This window comes from Sceloporus undulatus, chromosome 1 (genome assembly GCF_019175285.1).
Source record: "Sceloporus undulatus isolate JIND9_A2432 ecotype Alabama chromosome 1, SceUnd_v1.1, whole genome shotgun sequence".
Lineage (NCBI taxonomy): Eukaryota > Metazoa > Chordata > Lepidosauria > Squamata > Phrynosomatidae > Sceloporus > Sceloporus undulatus.
In genome coordinates, this window is record NC_056522.1 from 16475645 (window position 1) to 16500317 (window position 24673).

A 24673-nucleotide genomic window follows, 5' to 3' on the forward strand; every position below is an offset into this window, starting at 1 on the left:
ACAATATCACTTAGGACATATAAAACCAATACATATTAAACAATCCATACTTTAACATTCATAATTTAAAAATAATCTAGTTAGTTCTGCTGGAAGAAACTGGTTTTTAATGCTGTTTTAAATTTAAACAGCATATACAGCTACCAAAACTCTTTCGAGAGGCCATTCCACAGTCGGGGGGGGGGGGCAAACTGTCAGCATATTGTAATGAAAAATTAAGATCTGTAGAACTGCACAGGCATATGTGTGTTAAGTGTACAAGGTTCTTAATGTCCTTGAGGTGGCCAGACACCTAAATGTGTATCGAGCACTGCATCTGCCACAATGTATGACTCAGCATATGATGTAATGCATTATGCCATGTTCTGGAGAGTTGCATCAGCAGAGTGTATATAAGGCTGGGACTAATGTAAACAATTGTGAGTTGTTGTGTTGGTTTATTGAAGAGTTGGTTAGAGTTGGGGAGAGTGCAGTTGCAGTTTGTGAGTGAGTATCAGAGAGTTCTGGTTTTGCTCTGTGTGTCTGTGAGCTCCTGAGGAGGAAGATGTTGGGGCATGTAAAATCAGGATTCAGCATGCAACATGCAGAAGACATATGCTTGGAATAGAAATGTCACAGGAAGGTCTCTGCTGTGAAGTTCTGTGCAGGCTGAAGAGAAAAATTCTTCCCACGCAGAAGCTGCTGGCTAGATAAATAATTGCTGGACTGCTGAGTACTCACAAAAAGGTTTTTAAGCTCGGTTCCTAGATATAACAGACTGTCAAAGTGCTTTGCCATACTCCTATTTACAGCCACCATCACCACTAGCATTCAGCTCTCTTATATACAGTTTTCCCTCCTGGAGTTTGAGTCCATTCCACTCCTTGTAGGTCACCCAATTTCCTGTCACTTGACAGCTCTGACTCTGCAGAATTAAAGCCTGCTGGTTTCACCTCCTGTCCTTCTGTCATCAGCTTCCTGTGACTCAGGACTCTCCAAATGCTGAATCATGATGTCTGCCACCTGAACTCAGGTTACCTTGTCACCTTTGTCCCAGGCCATAGCCACATCTCTGACATTTTCTACTGTATTCTGACAGAAGATAGTGTGTCTTTCCATCCAAGAACTCTCTTTTGTTTCTGCTTCTGTAAATAGCATCTGCTTATCAGTAAATAAATATCTTCACCGTGAGCAGTCTGCTACCACTTCCCGATTTCTTCAAGGTATCTCCAAGTCTGGCTGAGATACTGAAAATCACATTGACATCTGTTCCCAGTGTGACACAAAGAAAGGGTCCTCTGGGTGACAGATGCCAGCCTAGTCATGACTGGTTGAAGGACACATTGAAGGACATGTTTTCCAAAGGATTCAAGTAGGAGAAGGTGATCCTATAGGTAACATAGGCCCAAATCATGTAAGGCTTTAAAGGTAACAACCAACACTTTGCACTTTCCCTGGAAACCAATTGGCAGCCAATAGAGTTAAATAGTATGGGCCCTTGATTTAATAATATCAGTCCTAGATGTACAAGTAACAAATCTGGATGCCATGTTGTGTCCTACATTCAGCCCTCCAAATTTGCTGCTTTGATTTTTGCAGATTTGATAATTCATGGATTTGAGTAACATGTTCTCTCTAGGAATTTCTAGGTGCAATATATATCTGTAGGATAATTTAAGTTTCCTAGGGCTTCAGCCTTTGATAGGAAACAAAAATATTGAAGTATCAAAAATGTCAAAGCCAAGTATGTTAGAATTTAGCTTTAAATTAGCAGAGAAGCAGAAATGTGCCTTTGTCTAAATCTGGCCCGTTATAGATGGGCACCCTAGGACAGACTCAGTCCGTGCTAGGGTTAGAAAGGGGCGTCTCTTCCAGACGCCCCTAACCCTAGCATGGACTGAGTCTGTACAAAATGGCGGCGGCCGTTCCACATGGTCGGCACCATTAAGACGTCACAACCGCGCTGCCTCCAAACAAGGCGGCGCGGACGTGACGTCTTTGCGCCGCGCGAGGGCGCCTAGAGCGTCCTTTCCACGGCCTAAGAAGGAGCTCCGAAATGGAGCTCCTTCTGGGGTTTGCGTCGCTGGGCGCAGCCTTTACATGGCTGCACCCAGCGACGTTGAGGAGAAAGGGGCCAAGCGGCCCCTTTCTCCTCATCCCTGCCATCGCCGGGTGTCCTTGGGGCTTGAAGCCCCAAGGACACCCTTTTCCAGGCCGTGGGGAAGTGGCCTTTTGCCGCTTCCCCGCGGCCTGCAAAGCGGCGAGTTGGGGCCTCGGAGGCTGCCAGTCTGGCAGCTGAGGCCCCGATACAGCGGGGAAAGGGGTGGGTGCAGGCCGCCCCAAACAGGTGGTCTGTAACCCACCTATGTTTCTCTAAGAATTGAGACTGCCTCCAAAAACAACACAAATGGCTTGTACTTCAAAACAAAGTTTATTACAGTCCGTCCTCGCCTTACGCGGGGGATCCGTTCCGGATCCCTCCGCGTAAGGTGAATTCTGCCTATGCTCGAGACCCATTGGAAACAATGGGGCTCGTGTGTGGTGGCGTGGCGGCGCGGGCGCGTGTGGGGCGCAACGGGTGCATGCGCCCATTCAATTGAATGGGACGCGCCGCCCCTTCTGCCCCGCGCGTGCCCTGCGGCTTGAGCGCGTATGCTCAAGGCCACGTATGGTGTGCCCGCGTATGGCGCGGGCGCACTGTAATGGCTTCAATCTCTCTGTCTCTCTCTCTATTGCCTGTATCCTAATCTAGCTAGTAAATGTTCAGATAAAAAGAAACCTTTATCATCATATTTCCAAAGAAAGTTGAGAGAGAAAAAAGATTTAAAACTAACATGAAAAGATCTTTGAGTTTGACAAATGATATCAGTTTGGTATATTTTATAAAATGTTTGGGATATGTGGAAAGGTTGAGTTTCTCAACAAAGAAGAGATTACTATAGGCATCAAGCAGGTCTTTGAAGCGATTCAACACGGACAGGAATAAAGTTTAGGAAGTTATGTTGTGGTGTGTTAAGTGTTGTAGTAAGTCACTAGGTGGGTTGTTTTGTATGTTTTATGTTATTTATGTATGGTTGGGGTATGCATGTTCGTGTGTATTGTTTACGTGTTAATATAGGTTTGGTTTTATATGTTCATTTGTTTATGTGGATTATTATGTGTATCATTACCTATGTGTATTATATGGTATATTTTAGAATTTCAATAAAGTGTGTGTGTGTGTGTGTGTGTGTGTGTGTGTGTGTGTGTGTGTGAAAAGATCTTTGAGAGAGAATGTCTGTGAGTCCCAAAGGGGGAATGACCTAAATCACATGGTCAGTTTGAATGAGAGAGAGAGGAGTTTGCATACAGGACATCCCTAACTATCTAAGAAGGGAGAAAGACTGCAAAAATCTTCCAACAATATCTCAAAAAACAAAGCTAGATTTTCCTTTTTTTTTTTAAACAAGGGACACAATTTCAATATACAATGGAACTTAAGCATCCATGGATTTTGATATTCATAGAACCAAAACCCAGCAGGTACAAAGGGTCAACTGTAAATGTGTACAGACCATGGAATATTTAATATTATCCTAGATGTTTGCTGGCTCAAGCCTCCTTCCTAGCCTACTTCAACAACCAGCAGCTCTGTTGGGTGAAGAGGATTTGCTTAACTGACACTTGCAGGATACAAAGAGGATGTTTCCAGCTACAATGAGGAATTGGGATGAAGTCTTGGTTCTGAATATTGCAGCCTCATTCCATGGCAAGAGGGATCTGGAAAAACCCTTTGCCTGATGAGGCTGCTAGATGTTATGATGGGCTGGGAGGAAGAAGTGACACCGTTGCTTTCTGATGGTTCAGTGTACACAAACATTGTTTCATGCACAGAATTATTAAAAATATTATCTATAAAGTTACTTTCAGAATATGTGTATGAGTTGTATATGAAACATAAATCAATTTCATTTTCAGGCTTGGGTTCCATCTCCCTGTATGTATATGCAAATATTCCAAAATCTGGGGAAAAAAATCTGAAATCCAAAATATTTCTGCTCCCAAGCATTTCAGATAAGGGAGACTCATTCTGTATTACTTTGTATACATTATTTCTTCATGGGAAGCAGATTGTAATTGATGCACTACTTTTTCATTATTTTTTGAATAATTAAAAACAGAAAAATGGACAGCCTCCTCTATCTCTCTGAGGCTGCTACTTGTATCTCAACAGAAGCCTTTTTTGGTGCAGTGAGAGCTTCCCTTGAAATGTAAGAAGTAGCTTCGGAGAGTTAACTTTTTCTTTGATCAGGTGTACAGCCACACTACTGAATTAAACCTGGTTGACAGCACTTTAACTTGCCATGACACCTTTGAAATCTTGGGATTTGTTGTTTGGCGAGGCACTAGAGCTCTCTGACAGACCAGGCTTAATACCCCACCAAACTTCAAATCCCAGAATTCTACATAATAGAGTCATGACAGTCAAATTGCTTTAATTCCGTTGTGTGGTTGCACCCAATGGCTGGGATTTGATCTACACTTCTCTTCTCTTCCTCATTTTTTTTTTTTTGGAAGAGATTTGGGTTTTCTATTACTGCTACCTGCATCACAAAAGTATGCATGATACTTGCATTAACTCAAATAGAGTGAAAACTCTTTGAAAATGCTTTAGTTTTGGCTCACTTTTGCAGGGACAACCTTTAATCTTAGTACAAAGTGCAGATGTATCCCTTGGATTATTTGTGTGCACACATGCATGGATCTGTTTTTAATTTGTTTGGATAAACATCAGATATATACAATGCTGGTGGTGACCAAGAAACAGTTCCTTTTTATTTCAGTGGTCCTTCACAGAGTGTTCTTACCTAAATGAAGCTCATTAAGTAAATCTCCAAAATCTTCTATAAATTGCCTTTTTATATATGGAGCTTTGTATGCACATGGCTAATACCAATGTGAACATGTGGAGAGAGGAAAAGAACTAATCAGTAGCAGAAAACAACTCTTTGCTTGCACAATCTAATTTTCTATGGGGAATTTTAGTAAACCTAAGAAAAACAATGAGAAGTATCACACCTCTGGATCCAGCACTAATATCATTCCTGTTGTCTTTTGGGTTTTATCCAAGTTGTTTTTGTTTTTCTTTCCAGTCTCTCCCTGCTTTTAATCTTTTGTTTCCTGGTTGTGGCTAAATGTCCCTGGAGGATGGCACATTTTTACTTGATATCTACACAAATCCTTCTGCCTTAATGTATTTATTTATTTTTGGTGGGGATGGAGAGTGCCTAATTGCCCACTATTGTCAACAAAAGACAAAATGTATTTTCATGTGGTGCGTCATTTCTTCTCTTCTATTTGCAAGTTAAGATAGAATGCAGAATGTAATCACATGTGTAAATTATTATGCATTGTTTGGGCCTCAGCAAACAATGTCCAGCAAACATAATTTCAGAATTGCAAGTAATAAAACAGTACATAGAAGTGCCTTCAATTCTAATTTCTCATCACATTTTTGGCTTACAAATAGTTGCAGATTTGACAGGGTGGGGTGCAGAGAACAATGGAAGGAATTGAAATAGAGAATATATTATACTAATTCTGACTCATCTGAGCTAATTTCAAAGTTGTTTTCAGGCCTGATTCAAGTGATGATGATTACTGATAAAAAACTCAACACCTCGCGCACCATTGACCACCTCTCTCTCCCTCTTGATTCAAGTCAGTTTACAACCATTTAAAAATGTGTTTTTTAAAAAAAATTAAAACAATAAAATAGACACACAACCCCTGCCCTGCTACATTAAATTCTCCATCTACCACTACATTTTAACAACCAAATGCCTACTTTAATAATAATAGTAAAAAAATGCCTGCTGGAGGAAAGACAGCATGGAGTGAGCCAACTAGACCTTCCATGGAAGGGAATTTCACAACTTGGGAGCAGCCACCAAGAAGGCTTTCTCTCATGAATAGGGCCTGGAAGACAAAGAGCCCTGCCTGGAAGACAAAGAGCCCTCCTCCAACCACCATCTTGAGGGCGAGAGAGGCCAGGCCTGGAAGACAAAGAGCCCTCCTCCAACTAGGCTTCCCATATCCCGCCTGGGGGCGGGACTTTCCCGATTTGGGGTGGGTCCGCATGGTCCCACCCCGGTTTGGCCCTGCCCCCGGGACTCCCCCCAGCGAGTCCTGCAGGCTTGGCTGGGGCTTGGAGGAAGGCTGCCTTCCAAGCCCCAGCCATGCCCTGGGGGCTCCTCCGCGATCGCGGAGTCCACCAGGCTTGGCTTCAGCGAGGCCCCATTCCCTTGCCTGGCTTCCTCCGTTGGCGACGGAGGCAGCCAGGCAGGGGAAAGAGCCTTTCCTCTTTCTCCTCCTCCTCTTCTGCCTCCTTTTCTTCCTCCCCTTCTTCCTCCTCCTCTTCTTCTTCTTTCTCCTCCTCTTCCTCCCCTTCTTCTTCATCTTTTTCCTCCTCTTCTTCTTCCTCCTCTCCTCCTCCTCCTCCTCCTCTTCTTCCTCCCCTTCTTCCTCTTCCTTCTTCCTCTTTTTCCTCCTCTTCCTCCTCTTCTTCCTCCCCTTCTTCCTCCCCTTCCTCCTCCTCCTCTGCCTTTTCCACTCTAACTCCTCTTCAATGCCCAAATATGCTGTTTGGAATGGGAGGGGGGAGGTTAGCCAGAAAGGGAAGTACATTTCTGCCATCTGTCTAGGAACAATGCCAAAATGTCCTCCATTTTGATCATGCCTAAGAAACATGCATTTATATTAACATTTTTAAAAAAATCATCAATTTTTTTTGCATGTCCTCCATTTTAAAAAAGTGTCCTACATTAGAAAATTTTGTCCTACTTTTGTCCTACATTTGTCCCAGTTTGGAGGTCCAGAATTATGGCAATCCTACCTCCAACCACCATCTTGAGGGAGAGAGAGGCCAGGCCTGGAAGACAAAGAGCCCTCCTCCAACCGCCATCTTGAGGGGGAGCGAGGCCAGCCTGGAAGACAAAGAGCCCTCCTCCAACCGCCATCTTGAGGGGGAGAGAGGCCAGGCCTGGAAGACAAAGAGCCCTCCTCCAACCGCCATCTTGAAGGGGAGAGAGGCCAGGCCTGGAAGACAAAGAGCCCTCCTCCAACCGCCATCTTGAGGGGGAGGAGGCCAGGCCTGGAAGACAAGAGCCTCCTCCAACCGCCATCTGAGGGGGAGAGAGGCCAGGCCTGGAAGACAAAGAGCCCTCCTCCAACCGCCATCTGAGGGGGAGAGAGGCCAGGCCTGGAAGACAAAGAGCCCCCTCCAAACGCCATCTTGAGGGGGAGAGAGGCCAGGCCTGGAAGACAAAGAGCCCTCCTCCAACCACCACCTTGAGGGGGAGAGAGGCCAGGCCTGGAAGACAAAGAGCCCTCCTCCAACCACCATCTTGAGGGGGAGAGGGGCCTTGCAATTTTTTGTATTGTTTTGCAATTTTAATGTACACCGCTATGATCATTGTGGAATAGCGGTCTATAAATAAAAATTATTATTATTATGAAGGCAAGCCTTTAAACACAATACACATTTCAACACTATCTAAACCCCACCCTCATGAGGGTGCCCTTGACCCATTTATCATATCCCTCTCTGTTTTCCACACTGCATTCCAACACTCATTCATATGGTTATCTTTTTTTCTGGTCTGTAAATGCAGTGCGCCCGTGCCAACATACATGGCTTTCAGCTTATGCAGAAAAAGCAATGGCCTACCCGCCATGCTGCGCTGCATGCATTATTTTCAATGGGGCTCATGCATACATGTTTTTTCCCTTATGGGGGGGGGGGGCAAAATGGATTCCCTGCATAAGAGAAGGGCCTGCTGAAAAAGTTTTTTCGCTGCCTTTGTCTTCCCAAACATCATAGTTAAAACTGTACTTGCAACCTCATCTCCATATATACAAGGTTTTGAATTTGAATTGACTTTCTCTCAAACAAATGGCTTATATAAGTCTATCTCTGCATTCTCCACTTCAAACATGCATCTGAGGAAGTAGGCTGAAGTCTATGAAAGCTCATGGTACCAACTTTTTTCTTTTAGTTAGTCTCAAAGGTGCAACAAGGTCCCTTTGCATACTGATTTTCCAGACTAACATGGCTATACCTTTAATAATAATTTGTTTTGTTTTATTTATATACCGCTATTGCAAAGATCATAGCGGTGAACAGCTAGTAAGCTAATTAGCAAGTAAGCTAATTTGCCCCCAACAGTCTGGGTACTCATTTTAGCGACCTCAGAAGGATGCAAGCCTGAGTCGAGCTTGGCCCCTTTTGCTGGTCTTGAACTCGCAACCTTGTGCTTTTGAGTGAATGGCTGCAGTACAGGCATTTAACCACTGCGCCACCAGGGCTCCAATTCTACCTTCATAGTTTTTGGCAGTCTGCAAGCCTGTCCCTTTTCATGCAAAATAGAAATGAATTGTCCCTTTTGGAAACCACTATTATCCATCTTCCTTGTAAATTGGTTGGAGACTTCCCTACCATCCATCCATCCATCCATCCCACACATTTATCAAAAATAGAAAAGGACTTCCAACTACTTCTAACGAAATAGGATTTGGAGTGATTTGAGGCAACTCCCACAGGGTCTCAGTCAAAAAACTGTCAGGCCCACAAAAACAGTCAACCCTTGTGTTGGGGGGCTGTCATTGCTATCCTGTTTAAAGTTGGCAAGTGCCCAGATGAGCAACCTACAGTCAACAGAAACTGGTAGTGGGGAAACCAGGCCAGTACCAGGGCTTATATAGGGTTACAAGCAGAAGTCAAGTCCAGATAGTCCAAACCCCAAAGAGGAAAAAACCAAACAATCCTGAGTATAGTCCAATGCCAAAAATTGCTCACTAATATAGCTAGAAATTTTAGTCCAAGAATACATGCCAAGATTAGAGATCCAGAAAGTTCAGGCTAGGTTGCATGGGTATTCTGGAGCTGTTGTTCAGAAGCAATGGAATGGCTTGGGCTGGACTGATTTATAGCCACCAGTCAATCAGCCCAGCTGGCCTTAATAACATCATGTATTTAAAGTTGAGCAGGCCATTGCCTGACCTATTATTCACAGTGCTTTAATTTATGACAGTTGGCAGGATGAAGTGCCTCTACCATCTTCTCCTGATCTGCAGTTGATGCCGGGGATTGATCAAGCTCTGTCTGAGCCAGTGGCATAACAGGACTGCTTGCCTCTTTTGTTTCCAACTGGAGCCTGCCATCTTAGCACTCCTCTTTTCCTTGATCATCTAAGGAGGCCTCCTCCAGGTAAGATATGATCCCAGCACTTGCTGCTTAAGATGGATGTTTCACTCTGTCTAATATTAGGACTGCCTAATGTTGGGTAGCAAGCTCTTCATACCATATTGCAAAAGGTAAAATCAAATTAATACACAGAGGAAAGTTTGGGCATACACAGGCTTATATTCTGTTCTTTTTGTGTTGTGGTGGTTACTTCTTATCAAGTCAACTTCAACTTATGATGACCCTATAAATGAGAGACCTGAAAGAGCCTCAGTCATCAAATGTCCTCCTCAGGTCATGTATACTCAAAACCATGGTTTTCTTGATTGAATCAAGGATTGATTGATTGATTGATTGATTGAAGGGTTATATAATATTCTGCTAGTTGTCAACAATTCTCATTACTTTGCTTCATATGATGGGTGAATCAAATGCTTGCTTTATGCAGAAGATTCCCAGTTTGCTGCCCTTTCAACAACATGACTAATCAATGGGTTGCAGTGGCATGGTTTTCAGAGGTGCCTTGGGTGGTGTACACATGCAGCCCATGGGCTATGTATTACCCACCCCTGCTGTAATGTATTCTTGCACGTTAAATGCAAAGAGATCAATTGTGTAACCACAGGTAGCAGGTCAGTGCATTGCAACAGATCAAGTATGCCATTGTGATTGATCACAGTTTGAGATCCTGTTCTTCCCAGTTAAAGTAATTCTCAGTCCAACCTATTGCCCACAGTAGTTGGGAGAAAAAATTGTATGTAAAATTGTGAAAGAGTTTGTATAGTGAATAATGCTCACAAAGCTGGGTAGGAAAATAAATTCCTTTTTATTTGGCCCAACACATAGTAAAATGTTTGCCCGCCACATCCACTGGGCATTTATGCTGGTGATGCTGCCAAAATCTATAATTAATTGCTATATAATTCAAACCTAGATTGTTCACAGTTCCCATATGTATAATAAGCCCTGAATGATCCACCCAAATTGTAACATTTTCCTAATTAGGACTAAGATTTATAACAACTTAATTTCTCATTTTTGCATATGTATATTAACCGTAGGGCTGAAATAAATAACTCAACAACCAGTCTCATTTTTTGCATACTCAGATGTTGTTTTGTTAGTTAGCAAGCCTAGAATACCTATACTCACTAATTATTAGTTTGCAGACTTCTTTTTGGTTTGCTTTCCCATATCATCTCTTTTCCTGCATTTCTCTAATCTGTAGCCATTTCCTTTTCCCTCTTTCCCTTCCTTTATTTAGACCATCTATCTGATTATTGCCAAGTATTTGTTAATAAAGCTATTTTTATATGTTAAACAAAGAAGGCTAAGCTTATTTCTTTTCTCTGCTAGAGCATCTGGGAATGAGTGAGCATGGGACTGGTTGTTGCTCAGTTTCTGCCTTGCCAATTTTATTTCTCTGTCTCAGACATCCATATTTCCCAACAGTTTTGTTGTAACCACTTAGTTATGCAACAACATTGAAAAACCCACTGTTTGAACATGGTCAAATAGCAATGTAACTTTAAACGATTAGTTATTCTTTCCCAAAGAAACCTGTTTAAAAGTTTACATCTGTTTAAAAGTGTACTTCTGAAATCATAGAAGAGGTTGGCAACTGGAATGCTGAAAGGGTTGCATCTGCCCCATTTCTCACTTCCCTAGACCTCTGTGGGCGATACCTAATCCCTCATTTTTGGAAACCAGAAGTGAGTAGAAAATCATATTCCATTAGGGGGGAAATGTGCAGTTTGGGACCTGCAAAGAGTATGGAGATATATAATTAAAATGAAGAAGGACACCTCCTGCAGCATGATTGTTCATTTTTAGGTTGAAAATGGAGGGGGGGATTGAGGATGGGTGGCTCAGAGTGTTCCAAGGGATGGAGAGACTGTCCCACAGATGGGGGAGTCATGCAATTCCCATGCTTGCTTTCAAACAATCAGTTAGATAGAAACAGTGGACAGAATATTTGAAGATTTGGAAAAAACCAGGCTTCTTAAAACCCTGGGGAAAGGAATCCTGTTGAAGCCCCTTTCTTGCTATTTCCCCCTGCTTTTTTGAATAGACTCAAAGCAAAGAAGGCAAATACCTTCATTAGTAGAAGTATAGTTTCAAGGTAAGGGAAGTAACAGTTCCACTATCTTCTGCTCTGGTCAGGCCTAATCTTGAGTACTGCATTCATTTCTGGGTGTTTCATTTTTAGAAGGGTATAGACAAGTTGAAGTGAGTTCAGAGGATGATAAAGAGGTAGGGAGCACAAAACATATGAGGAGGGGTTGAAGGAGCTGGGCATCTTCAGCACGGTGAAGAGAAAGCTGAAGAGTGACAAGATCGTACTCTTAAAATATCTCAAGGACCACCTCAAGGAGAACACAAGCTTGTTCTCTCTTCTCTCAGCTTCCTGCTGGGATGCCCTAGTTGGAGATCCTGTACTGAGCAAGGGGCTGAACTTAATGGCCCATAGGGCCCCTTCTAACCCTATAATTCTAAGATGTGAGAACTACACTCCCACTTTTTCCAGCCCAGACATATCATGATAGAATAATAGAGTTGGAAGAGTCATCGGGTCCAACCCCTTGCCATGTAGGAAGACACAATCAAAGCACAGATGGCCATCCAGCTTCTATTTAAAAACTGCCAAAGGAGGAGACTTCACTATACTCTGAGGAACTGTCGAACAGCTCGTACTGTCAGAAAGTTCTTGCTAAACTTTAGGTGGAGTCTCTTCTTTCTGCTCCCTCTAACATGTCCATGTAATAGCTTGCAAGAGAGCAGGGGACAGCCAATGAAGGATGGTCTTAGTGGATTGAAGTACATTTTTATTTGAGGACCTCAGTATGCGGGGTGGATTGTATGGGAGAAGGTGATCTCATAGGTAGGCTGGACCCAAACCATGAAGGGCTTTAAAGGTTATAACCAACACCTTGTACTGTGCCTGGAAATTAATAGGCAGCCAGTGAAAGGGTTTTAATATTGGTGTAATAGAATCACCTCTAGATCTTCCAGTGACTACCCTGGCTGCCATATTTAGCTGAAATTTCCGGACTAGGTGCAAGGGTAGCCCTATAAAGTCAAGTCATGAGGTTATCAGTGTGTGCCCGATAGTTTTTAGGTCCTTAGATTCTAGGAAAGGTCATAGTTGGCATATCAGGAGAAGCTAATAACAGGCATTCCTGGCTGTAGCATCTATCTGAGCTGACATCTGAAGTGACCCATCCAGGAGTACCCCCAAACTATGAACACTGGTATCAAAAACTGCTGAGAGATCCAAGAGCACTAGCAGGGTCACACTTCTCCTGTTGATGCTCAAGCGAAGTTCATCTACTAAGGTGACTATGGCAGTCTCGACTCCATATCTTGCCCTGACGCCAGCTTGAAATGGGTCCAGATACAGTGGTGCCTCGGGATACGAAATTAATTCGTTCCGCCATTCCTTTCGTAACCCGAAAATTTCGTAACCCGAAATACTCCGTTAGCACTGGAAAGCCTATAGCAGCATTTGAATTTCGCGCCGAAATGAATTTCGTAACCCGAAAAATATTTCGTAACCCGAAACAGTTTTTGCCAATCCGACTTTTTCGTATCCCGGAAATTTCGTAACGCGATCATTTCGTATCCCGAGGCACCACTGTAATCAGTTTCATCCATGACCATTTGGAGTTGAAGAGCAACAGCCCTCTCAATCACCTTGCTTAGAAATGCGAAATGGGAGATCAATCTATAATTACTGTTAACCAAGGGATCTAGGAAGGGCTTTTTCAGTGCTTCTTTTAAACAATGTGGGAAATGGACCTCCCTAAGGGATATATTGATGCCACTAGTATCCTCCCATGGAAGCCAACAAAGCATGCCCTCCCCCACAGTGCCATTCACTGTGCAGCTTGGGGACCAATTATCAGAACATAGCTGTTGGCAGATGATCCTTCTCACCCAGCTTCTCCCACCTCTCGCCACTTCTTGGTGGTGATGGTGGGAGGGGGAGAGAAATGGTGTGTGTGTGTGTGTGTGTGTGTGTGTGTGTGTGAGAGAGAGAGAGAGAGAGAGAGAGAGAGAGAGAGAAAACGCACCTGCCTATGCGTGCATAAGATCTTCTTCTCTCTTCCACAAAAGGGAGAAAATTGTTTAAGCTACTCATACACCCCTGCAGGAATGAATAATGTAAGTAAGCACATCCCTATACCTAGGGAGGATCAGATATGCTAATTTATATCTACCTCTTGCTCATGTGGCCTCCTAAATGGGTGTAATGTTTCTACCTCTAAGCATGTCAAACTCTCCAGATACAAGTAATTACATTTAGCCCTAGTTTCAAATCTCAGTGTGCAGGGAGAGCTTTTGTCTAGGTTTGTAAATTCAGGAGTCATAAATCAGTGGATTTGTTTCAAATTACAAGAGAGTCAGTGCTCCTGTCACTAGTTTCTGATGTCTTTGACAAACAGCTGTTAAGTATGGGCTATTCTTATAAATTAATTTAGAGGTTTGTCAAAATAGTGTCTCTGCACATATTTTGCAGTTTTTTATTTTTTATTATATTCATTAAATTTATAGAAACAAACAAGCAAAAAACAACAACCCCAAACATAAATATTATTCTTCTTGGTAATATTTTGCAGTTTTTGAAGATGTTCTCACAAGAGAAGAAAGTCAAATGCACACACAGCCACACACACAGATATACACATATTCCTGTCCTCCTCTGCCCAGGCCATGCAGTGGATGAAGGATGGATGGGAGGTGGAAGAAGCTGAATGAGGAGGATAATCTGTCACATGTTCTGACAGCTGGTGCAGGATGATACTGACCATCCTTTGTCTATTTTCCTTAGATGTAATGCTACCATCACTTTTAATTACTCTTGGTTATGTGATTTATAGTGAAGGACAGACTCCTTTTCAAAGGCCTGATACAGACAGCCAAAATAAAGCTGCTTCGAGTCACTTTGGAGGCATGGTGTTTCAGTAATATATGCATCCTAATAGTCCAGAAGCTGCACCAAAAGCCACAGTCCAGTCCTAAGGACTGGAGTGCAGCTTTGGTGCAGCTTCCGGACTCTTAGGATGCATGCATCATGTAAACACCATACCTCCAAAGTGACTCGAAGCAGCTTTATTTTGGCTGTCTGTATAGGGCCAAAGTTTCTTTTAAGCTTCTTAAAAACCAGGTTAGCCTGCTTCTGCCAAGTAGTATACCACACAGGTAAGAACAACTTCTAAGCTAGTCAAAGAGCAAAAACAACAAGTTCAATTCTCAATTCAGTATATAGTGGGTCCTCCAGATCTATGGGATCTGGATCTGCACCTGCAAATTCCACCAATTATAGATCAATCATCTCATATTATTAAATGACAAGGGCATTGGACATGCTGAAATGTCTGCATTGACATTGCTACAGTTTAATAATACGGGGCTTGAACACCTGTGTGTGTGTGTGTGTGTTTGTTTGTTTGTTTGTTTGTTTGTTTTTTTGTAACACTTCTGGTCCTGGAACCAAACCCCCATGGATAGAGTGGGCCCACTGTGTTTATTCCTAAAGGCACCAGAGCCTATCTGAGTTTGGAAGCTTAACAGGGTCACCTTGGTTATTACTTGGATGGAAGGCAGACAATGAAAACCAGGTGCTGTAGGCTATATTTCTAAGGAAGGAACTTGGAAAACCACCTCTGAGTATTCCTTGCCTAAGAAAACCTGATAAAATTCAGGGGGTCACCATAATTCAACAGGCATCTTGAAGGCGCATACAGATATTTATTAAAGCATCAAGGAGAGTGAATTTCAGATACTAGGCACTTGCTTTTCAAATAATAAAAAATGGGAGTAACTGTTAATGAAAAATGCTCTGCATCAATCAGACAAAATGTATTACTACTCCCTTGCAGTTCCATGTCCTACTCTGACTTGGGCAGGTGTCAAGCCATGGAAAAGCTGTCAAGTCATGGGATAGTTATACATTGCATTGGTGTATTAATTATGGTCTAAAACCTGCCTGTCACTGTAGCCATCATCAACTCATAGGATACAGATATCATAATAAATTCTGTTCCTATTCAAGGAAAAACTGTCCTCAATAAAATATTGTCGAGCAGTGGGTCAAACTAAACATTAAGGCTGCATCTATATTGCAGAATTAATACAATTTGACACTGCTTTAAGTGTCAAGTCTCAGTGCTATGGAATTATGGGATTTGTAGTTTTGTGAGATAATTAGCCTTCTCACTCAGAGCTCTGGTGACACAACAAACTACATATCCTAGGATTCTGGACAGCTAAAATGATGTCAAACTACATCAATTCTGAAGAGTGGTGCTAGCCTAAGAAGAATGTGTATCCGCAACACATTCCCTGTTTCCCTCCCAGATTGGGATTTCCTTGGAGATATGTTTCTCAGGAACCAGACTTTCAAATTAAGTCCATGTTTACTTGTCATGATCAGTTACAATAGCACACCAGATTAACACAAAATATGTGAATGAGGACTATCAAGTGCTATGACAAACAGAAGCTACTCATCACTTCAAAGGGCAACTCAGCAAGCAAAACAAAAATATGCTAAACATTTTGTTTAGTTGGACTCAGAGCCAGTTCTGTGAAAACAAAATTTGTTGTGAGCAGGAGAGGCTCAAAGCAAGAATGGCCAAGCGAGAGAGAAAGCTGATCAATGAGCCACCAGGGAAGCCAGCAGCAGCTATAAAAACTGGTAGAAGGTTAAATTTTTGGATTTTACACAGTTGCCTGTGTCAGCCAGACAAAAAAAATTGGCTGCCAGTCTCTTGCTGCATAATTATTCTTCCAACCAAAATGTAGAAGCAGCACAGATTTCACCTGACAGGGTCTTTCTATGCATGACACTGCTCTGAGAGTAGAAGCCTAGAAGGCAGATGCTCTTCTAATCTCTGCTGATTGCCTCCTGATTGCCAGTTTCAGTTGTCCTTCTTCAACCACTTAGAATTGCCATCTGGGAAATCAGCAAGGAGCATCATTAGAGCAGCAGAAGTCAGGTATGGGACCAAAAATGTATTCCTCAGCATATTTCTTTTTCATTTTTTTAAAAAATGAACCCAATTAGACAACATACTGATCTGTCAGAATATATTGATCCATCGAACTGCCGAGAATGCTAAGCTAGTTGCCACAGTGGCATTCTCACATGCTTAAAGTAGATTGATATTGAGCTGAAGCAGTAATGCCAAGTGAAATTCCCTGGGAGGGGGAAATTCTTCTATGTTCCACTTATACTCCCACTTAGGAATTAAAGCAGCTTGTGGAGGAGTCTTGCTCTTATCACCGCTTTCACTATGTTTCCCCTTTATTGTCATTCCTTCACTGGCTCCCCTTTCCCTTCCGTATTCAGTATAAGCTTCTGTTGTTAACTTTTAAGGCCCTGCATGGGCTGGCCCCTCTTTATTTATCTGAACTTCTTTTTCCTTACATTCACACTTGTATCCTCTGTTCTAGTAGTCAAGGTCTGCTGTACCAGCTTAGGATCTCCATTGCCCCATCCCGGATTTGTCACTTTTGATTTGCTGTCCCTCACTCCTGGAACCATCTTCCCCCATGAACACAGGTCACCACTTCATTGATGACTATTAAATCTGAGTTGAAGACCAACCTGTTAAAGTAAGTGTTCCCAGGCATTGTGTGAATATTTATCTGATTTATTAGGTAGTGGATGTTGATGTTTTAATTGTTGCCTGGTTTTTTAACTAATTCTATTTTATATTATTACCTACTGTTAATATGTATTTTGTAGATTGTATGCCATTGGCAAGTTTTATATTTTTATTGACTTGATTATCTGTATATACAGTGCTGTGTACATTTACAATACTATAGAAATAAACTATAATAATAACAACAACAATAATAATAATGAGATAATGCTGAAAATTCTCCTTGACTTCATCAGGATTTCCATTGCAAAGAAACTCTACAGTTGTCTTGAATCAGCAATCAGAGATAATAGGAGAAGTCATTTTATGTATCGCTTCCATTCATCCTCTAGATGTTTGGACTTTAGTGTCCAGAATTCCTGACTGTTGGCCAAATTGACTTGGACTTCTGAAAATTGATGTCCAAAACACCTGAAGGACCAAAGTTTGGGAATCATTGGCCTGTTACAGACAGCCAAAATAAAGCTGCTTCGAGTCACAGTGGAGATATGGTGTTTCAATGATGCATGCGTCCTAAGAGTCCAGAAGCCACACCAAAGCCATGCTCCAGTCCTTAGGGCTGGTGCATGGCTTTGGTGTGAGTTCTGGACTCTTAGGACGCATGCATCATTGAAACACCATATCTCCACTGTGACTCGAAGCAGCTTTATTTTGGCTGTCTGTAACAGGCCATCGTATTAGATATTGAGAAAGACTTTCTCTATGTGCAGAAAGGCACCTCTCTGCATGGAGCAAGTGAAAATGTCAATGGGAATGGGATGAAATGGGGTTATGTGATAGGATATGTGGGGCTTGGGCTAGAGGTCACATACTCCACAATATATATGGCCCATCAGATTCATCCTTAGCAGAAATTCAACTCCTGGAGTCCTTACACTACACAGTTATAGTACTATGATTCTGCTTTAACTGCCAAGGTAACATCCTATGGAATCCTGGGGTCTGTAAATTGGCAAGCCATTAGAGCTTTCTTGTATCCCTCTTTACACCACAAATCCCAAGATTCAGTAGGCTTGAAAAATGGAAGCTAGAGTGGAATCACAAGCTGTGTTTGCACTGCAGAAATAATCCACTTTGACACCACTAACTGCCATGGCTTAATGCTATGGTGTCTGGGGATTGTAGCTTCTTTTTGCACTGGAATGCTCTGATAGAGAAGTCTGGATGTCTCACAAAATTACAATTCATAGAATTCCACAGCATGGAGCCATGGCAGTTACAATGGTCTCAAATTGGATTATTTCTGCAATGCAAATACAGACATAGTGCTATGTCTGTGAGGTGTGAAAGGCTCCCTGGGCCAATTCTGTTCCCACCCTTTGTCCAAAGGAAAAAAGATGTCAGGCAAGCAGTAGCCCTACTCTGGATTCAAGATGCCACTGAACATTAAAAAGAGCATATGTACTGTATGAACTGGTTGGAAATGGAACAGATCTCCCTGGAGGATGGAGGACTCTCCTTCTTCCAAAGCACATCTTCAGGAGTGCTTTAGTTGCATATTCCTGCATGGCAGGTAATTTGGACTAAATAGCCCTTCCAGTCCCTTTATCTTTCATTCTATGACTGCCCAGATATCAAAGTATCAACATGTTAGATGTAAATATCTTCAGTGAGGGGGGAAGGCCATATGTGTAGATTTCTGGTATATCAGCTTGCCTGGGAGCTGGAAACCTTCAGCTCTATAATTCCCTGAAACTGAATATGCCTATTAAGAGTCTCAGCTGGAAAGGAAAAAGAAATATGGAAGCCAAGGGAAGAGGCAGAACTGAGGAATTCCTATTATTTGAATAATAATAATAATAATAATAATAATAATAATAATAATAATAATTTCTCACCCGCCTCTCCCCATGGATCGAGGTAGGGAACAACTAAAATACACATCAATTTAAAAGGATATGAATATAATTTAGAAGGACAAGATATGTATGTATTAAAACAATCCATATTTAAAATTTATCATTTAAAATTCACAATTTAAAAATCATCTGGGTAAGCTTGCTGGAAGAGTCTTTCATGCTGTTTTGAATCCAGATAGTGTATCCAGCTGTTGAATCTCTTCTGGCAGGACATTCCACAGTTTAGGGGAAATACCTCATTCCCACTACATTTTAAACCGGTTTGCTAGCCAGTTAGAAGAAGTTTAAATGACCCTTGTTTGCACTTGAGCCAAATTGCTGAAGCATTTTGGAGAGGGGGCCATGCACTAGACCCATTGAACACGCTTCTTTTGATGCTCATTTTTTCAGCATCCTTTTCAATAAATTGATTCAGTGCAAGTGTGAATGGGATATGGATCGGCATTGTTTCCCTGCGATGTGATCAGCAATTGTCAATGGAGAGTGTCTTTTCAGTGTGCTCAAGTGGAAATTCTCCATAGTTGTGTCCGCCTACATTTTGAACCTCACCCTCGCTCTTGGCGAAGCACCATTTTTTACTGACCACGCTACAGCAGGGTCCATTACTCTGCCTCCTCCATTTACAGCTGCTCCTCCTCCTCCTCTTTTTAAAAACATTTGCCCCATATTATGGGAGTTTAGATTCACCCAAACACTTCTGATTTTGCCAACCTGCTTTTTTTTCTTTTCAGGGCGCAATGTCTGATTGCTCTGATGCACATAAGTGGCAGGGGGATCACTTTGAGACCTGTGGAAATGTAGGATTTAATAGCCTCACTGGGAGTCAAAAAGCAGATGTGACTGACCACGTGACCGTTTGTGGGCGGAAATGGGTAATCACATCTGGGTGGACATGGAAGTATGTATGTGCAATTGCCTTGATTGACAGCCAAAAAAAAAAAAATCTGCAGAAGAGAATCCATTTTGTATCAGTTAATTGAGGGGTGGGTCTCACTGGCGTTTAAGCCGGGCTACCAATCGAATCCAAGGTTAGGCGTTCCTATTGGAAACTGAATTAACTCTAGAACAGTTCTAGAGTAACCCGCAATCGTTCCTACTTAAAATCGAATCGTATACCGGTTTATTATTTGATTCGTGTTATCGTCATTTAACACGGGTTAAAAAAGTAGAAGGGTCGAACCTACATTTTTTCCTTGAATCGGGATAGGAATTGGAGCATTTAAATAGGATCGACAGCCTTTGAAATTGGGTTAGCTGGATGGGAGGAGCGGAGCACGATGGGCTGGCCTGCATCGCCAGTGCCATTTTCTTCCATTCGCATAGACTTCCCCCCCCCCCCCGGTGGATTGCAACCTCACCTCTTGAGGAGAACCAATGAACACCATTTGTAACGGAGAAAGGCTGGATGCACAGCGATCTGGGGGGAAATAGAGCCTTTCCTTCTCTCTTTCCCAAACGGAATCTGGGGAGACATAGGAAACCCTGGATGTGTGTGTGTGTGTATTCCACTTTATCTCTGTCCCTGGAGACTTCTGCCCTCTCCTCTTTTGTATTGTGTCCTCCTTTCTATCCTGGACGTCTCTTGCTCTTGCTTTATTCGGCTTTCACTCTCTCCTCTCTCTTAGGTCTGCAGCCTCTTGCCTCTGGGATCGTTCTCTTTTCCCCTTTTCTGTCTTGTGTCTCTATCCCCCCTGGGCTTTGGATCCAGAGTCTCTACCCACTTAAACCCACTGCTTTCTCCTCCTTGATCCGATTTGGCAAACACACACACACTATAGATAGATAGATAGACAGACAGACAGACAGGCGCGCACACACATGATTATATATATATATATATATATATATATATGCGAATCTGGGGAACCGAGGCTCTTTCCAGAGGAACTATGGGATGGCTTCCCAAGACACCCAGGACAATCTTCCCCAAAGATTCTCTCCCCATGGGCGGCCAAAGCGAATTTGCGGAACCAGGCTCTTTCCAGAGGAACTATGGGATGGCTCCCAAGACAGCCCAGGGAGCAATCTTCCCCAAAGATTCTCTCCCCATGGGGCGGCCAAAGCAAATTTGCGGAACCAAGGCTCTTTACAGAGGAACTATGGGATGGTTGTGTTTGTGAGACATTTATCCTCCTCTGCCAGAGAGTGCTGGTGCCATAATAAACTACCATTCCCAGGATTCCCTAGCACTGAGTTATGGCAGTTAATATGGGGAGACACAGAAGAGGACGAATAAGCACCTCCTGATTGGCTCTTTTAAAAAAAACAACCGCAAAATTTATAACTAATTAAAAATGGCCAGGTAGTGGGAATGCAGGTACAGGCTACATCGGTGTATCTTACTCCGAATAAATGTGATGTCACGATGACGTGCTTTGATTGACAGCCGAAAAAGGCGAGTGCGAACGAAATAATGCTAAAACCGGGTTAAATATACACCGATTCATTCTTGAATAGGAACGAAAGCGGATCATTTACAGCGATTCAGTTGGTACATGAGAACGAAGAAAAAAAGCGATTTGGAACGCGGGATAACACCTGTGTTATTTTGAATCGGATTTAACGGAACCGGTGTATTTTAAATAGTTGTAAATCATAAGTGAGACCCACCCCTGATAAATGTGAATGTGAAGTGGGTTAAATTGCGAGGAAAAGACTCAGTTGTCGCAAAGGTAGTGTGAACAATGCTCTGCTGTTGAATCAATTCATCTATTTGGATCGCAACCCAATTTATTCTGTAGTGGAAATGAGGCCCTAGATTCTGTCATCAATACTAACAAGAGGACTATGTCCTCCATTGTCTCTGTTGCAAGCACTTAACTTAGAGGACACAGCATGGATGACATGGTGCATGGTTGTTTCTTCTAGCACCTTGCTTCTGCCTCCCAGAATCTGCTAGCGATGTAATCTCCTTATTTTAAGAACCAGTTGCAAAATACAAGTGTAGCCTAGCCCTTGAGATTGTCTTAAGGTCTGATCCTCAAGCTTTCAGGCAGGTAAAATAAGGGTAGCAGGCTCTGGGGATGAGACTGGTGAAGTTGAAGTTGATTAGATAGCACATAACAAAACCAAAGAGATGTATAAATTTCTTAGTCTTGATTTTGTACCGTTCTTATTTTCTATCATATATGTTTGTATAAATTTTTAAAAACCCATCCCTAGTTTAATAAAAAGCTGACAGGTCTTTTCATTTCAGTTTTCTCCCTGTTTAATAATTTCTGATAAGTCATATCAGAATTATCACACCATTGTGACTGAAGTCAGATCCATCAGTTGGCAAATTATGTGAGTGTATTTCTATTTATTTTTAAGTGTTGTGTAATAATCAATTCATTTACTATCCATTGTAACACAATGAATCATAATGAATGTATTTGCATAATGCGCAGTTTCACATATATTCAATTATAACTCAGCATTTGCTAAATGTACCATGGAATTCCAACAGTTCTAAGCACAGACCAGCTGGTTTGAAAATGCATGCAAGACATCTTGACAAAATAGCTTGTGCCAACTTTTCCCTCTATCCGACCTTCTGCCAACATTCCTAAATAAGTGTTCTTTATCCTTTTCCAGGCTGAGTTGGTTGCAACATCTCCCATTGTTTCTGTCATGCTCCAGTTTGCAGATGTCCCAGACTAGTGCCAAGCAAAAAATAAAATAAAAATACTTTTAAATGGCCTTCTAAGATTCTACAGAGAGAGAAGAATTATCCAATAGTTTCTTGGAAGGAGGGTTCAGAAGTAGCAGTGAAAAGTATCAAAACTTCTCTCTTTATGCTGAACATTTTTTGCTGGTGCTTCAGGAACGAAAACAATTCTATTAGCCTCCATTTTGCACCATCCAGTTATAAAATGAGATGGAAAATTACAGATGGAAAAATATATGTTTGTGCAGAGTAATTTCCTGAAATACTTTAGGATGTGTGAGTACCAGGCAAAAACAGCTCAACATTATTGTCATGGCATTATTACTCTTTTTGGCCAGGTTTTTTAAGTGTAGCAAAACCCAACAAAACAAGTAACAGCAAAGAGTTCCCCCATCCTTACCTTGAAAAGAGTTTGTCTGTTGCTCGCTAGACAAAAATGCCCAACTGTTTCCATAGAGGAAGTTATGCATGTCTGATCCTTGCTGTGAATTGGACATTTTGGCATACTGTTAAAAAATGTGCTGTAAAGAATTTTTCAGTCATCTATAATAGCCAAGTTCAATAGTTACAGGTATTCCCAGCATGGGGAGGATCACTTGTTCTTCCCTGCCATATAGCTGTTAAAGATGAGGAGCATTACAGGAAAAAAAAAAAAAAAAAGAGAAAGTGCAACCCTCAGTCAGCATGTTGAATACAGAGATATTCTAGCACTAAGCAGTTTTGCTCAGGACAGAGGCAGACATTTCCAGCAGCCAGGCAGTGATGGGTGGACCCATAGGACAGGAACAAAGGATGCTCAACCCTCTGTTAACAGCAGTTCTCTGCCCCCCACTCTGAGATTTGGGCAGGTGACTATGGAAAGGTGGGGATAGTATAAGATCACGAGTTTGGGGGCATGAACTGGAAGTTTCCAGTGCCAGCCCAATGCATTAAAGGGGATCAGACAGATTCTCCAGGATGATCTCACCAGTTGGATTGCTAGTAGAGCATGCTCTTATCACTCCTCCACTGTTTTATATTGTGTTGTTGCATATTGCCAGCTGAAGAGCTGGTTGAATAAAGCAAGAACATCTTCAGGTGCAAGAACTGGACAGTGAAGAAAGCACATAGGAAGAAAATCAATTCATCTGGGCTTCTGGGAGGTGTAAGTCCCAAATGCCTGTGATGTGGTGTTGGAGAAGAATATTGAGGATACCTTGGGAAGCCCAAAAGACAAACGAATGGGTCCTTGGACAGATCAAGCCTGAAATCTCCCTGGAAGCCAAGATGATTAAGTTAAGACTGTCATATTTTGGTCACATCATGAGAAGGCACGACTCACTGGAAAAGACAGTAATGTTAGGAAAAGCAGAGGGATATAGAAAGAGAGGAAGGCTACATGCAAGATGGTTGGACTCTATTAAGGAGGTCATGGGTATGAATCTGTAGGATCTAAGCAGAACAGTGGAGGATAGGGAGTCTTGGAGGTGCCTCATCCACAGGGTCAACATGAGTTGGGACCAACTTGAATGCAGTTAACAGCAATAACAAGAACAATAATGTTTTCCTCAAATAAGCGGTCATTTTGTAATTGTAGTCATATTATTATCATTGCTATTATCTTATTTCTTCATCAGTTAGACAGCTGATCAATACTCTATTTTTGCCATGCTGACTCAAGAAATCAAAACATCTGAAAGCTACTCCTCTGCCTCTCTACCTGTCTGCCTATTCAAATCCACCAAGTTCTCCTGCCTGTTTGACTGATACCTTGCTCTTCAGTAATGCAGTTCACCAAGCGTACAGTTTTGGAATCCTGTAGATTAATTATTCACATACTTTGGTCTCACAGGCATTTGGGACTTAAACTCCCAGAAGCTCTAGCCCGTTTGGCCAACAGTGAGGAATTCTGCAAGCTGAAATCCAAACCATATGGAGGACTCAACTTTGTAGACCGCTGCTCTAGATTAAATATGGGCAATTGTCAGGCCGTCAATAAAAAAACTGAAGGATACTATTGTGTGCCATAACCTGCCATGCCCCCAACCAATATGTTTTAATTTTAAAAAGGCCCCAAATGCCCTCATTCCTTTCAGTCAGGTGGTGGGAGTGGGATTTTGCCATGTCCTCCTGAGACATTTTAGATTGGGATAATTGTTTGCAAGAAGAAGTAAACCAGAAGTCAACAGAGATTTTTTTCCAGGTGACTTCAGGTTGCAGAAAAGGCCTCAGCAGGGACTACAATGATCTGTGCTTATGCTTTCTCTCTCTCTCTCTCTCTCTCTCTCTCTCTCTCTCTCTCTCTCTCTCT

At 42.2% G+C, this 24673-nt stretch overlaps 1 long non-coding RNA gene across 1 annotated transcript; it reads left to right on the forward strand.

The window, feature by feature from the left end:
- Positions 1-8668: 8668 nt before the first annotated feature.
- LOC121921916 lies at positions 8669-19600 on the forward strand. The gene is made up of 3 exons (XR_006102066.1): positions 8669-9226; positions 16661-16822; positions 19466-19600. It is a non-coding gene; the product is annotated as an uncharacterized LOC121921916 (long non-coding RNA).
- Positions 19601-24673: the final 5073 nt, after the last annotated feature.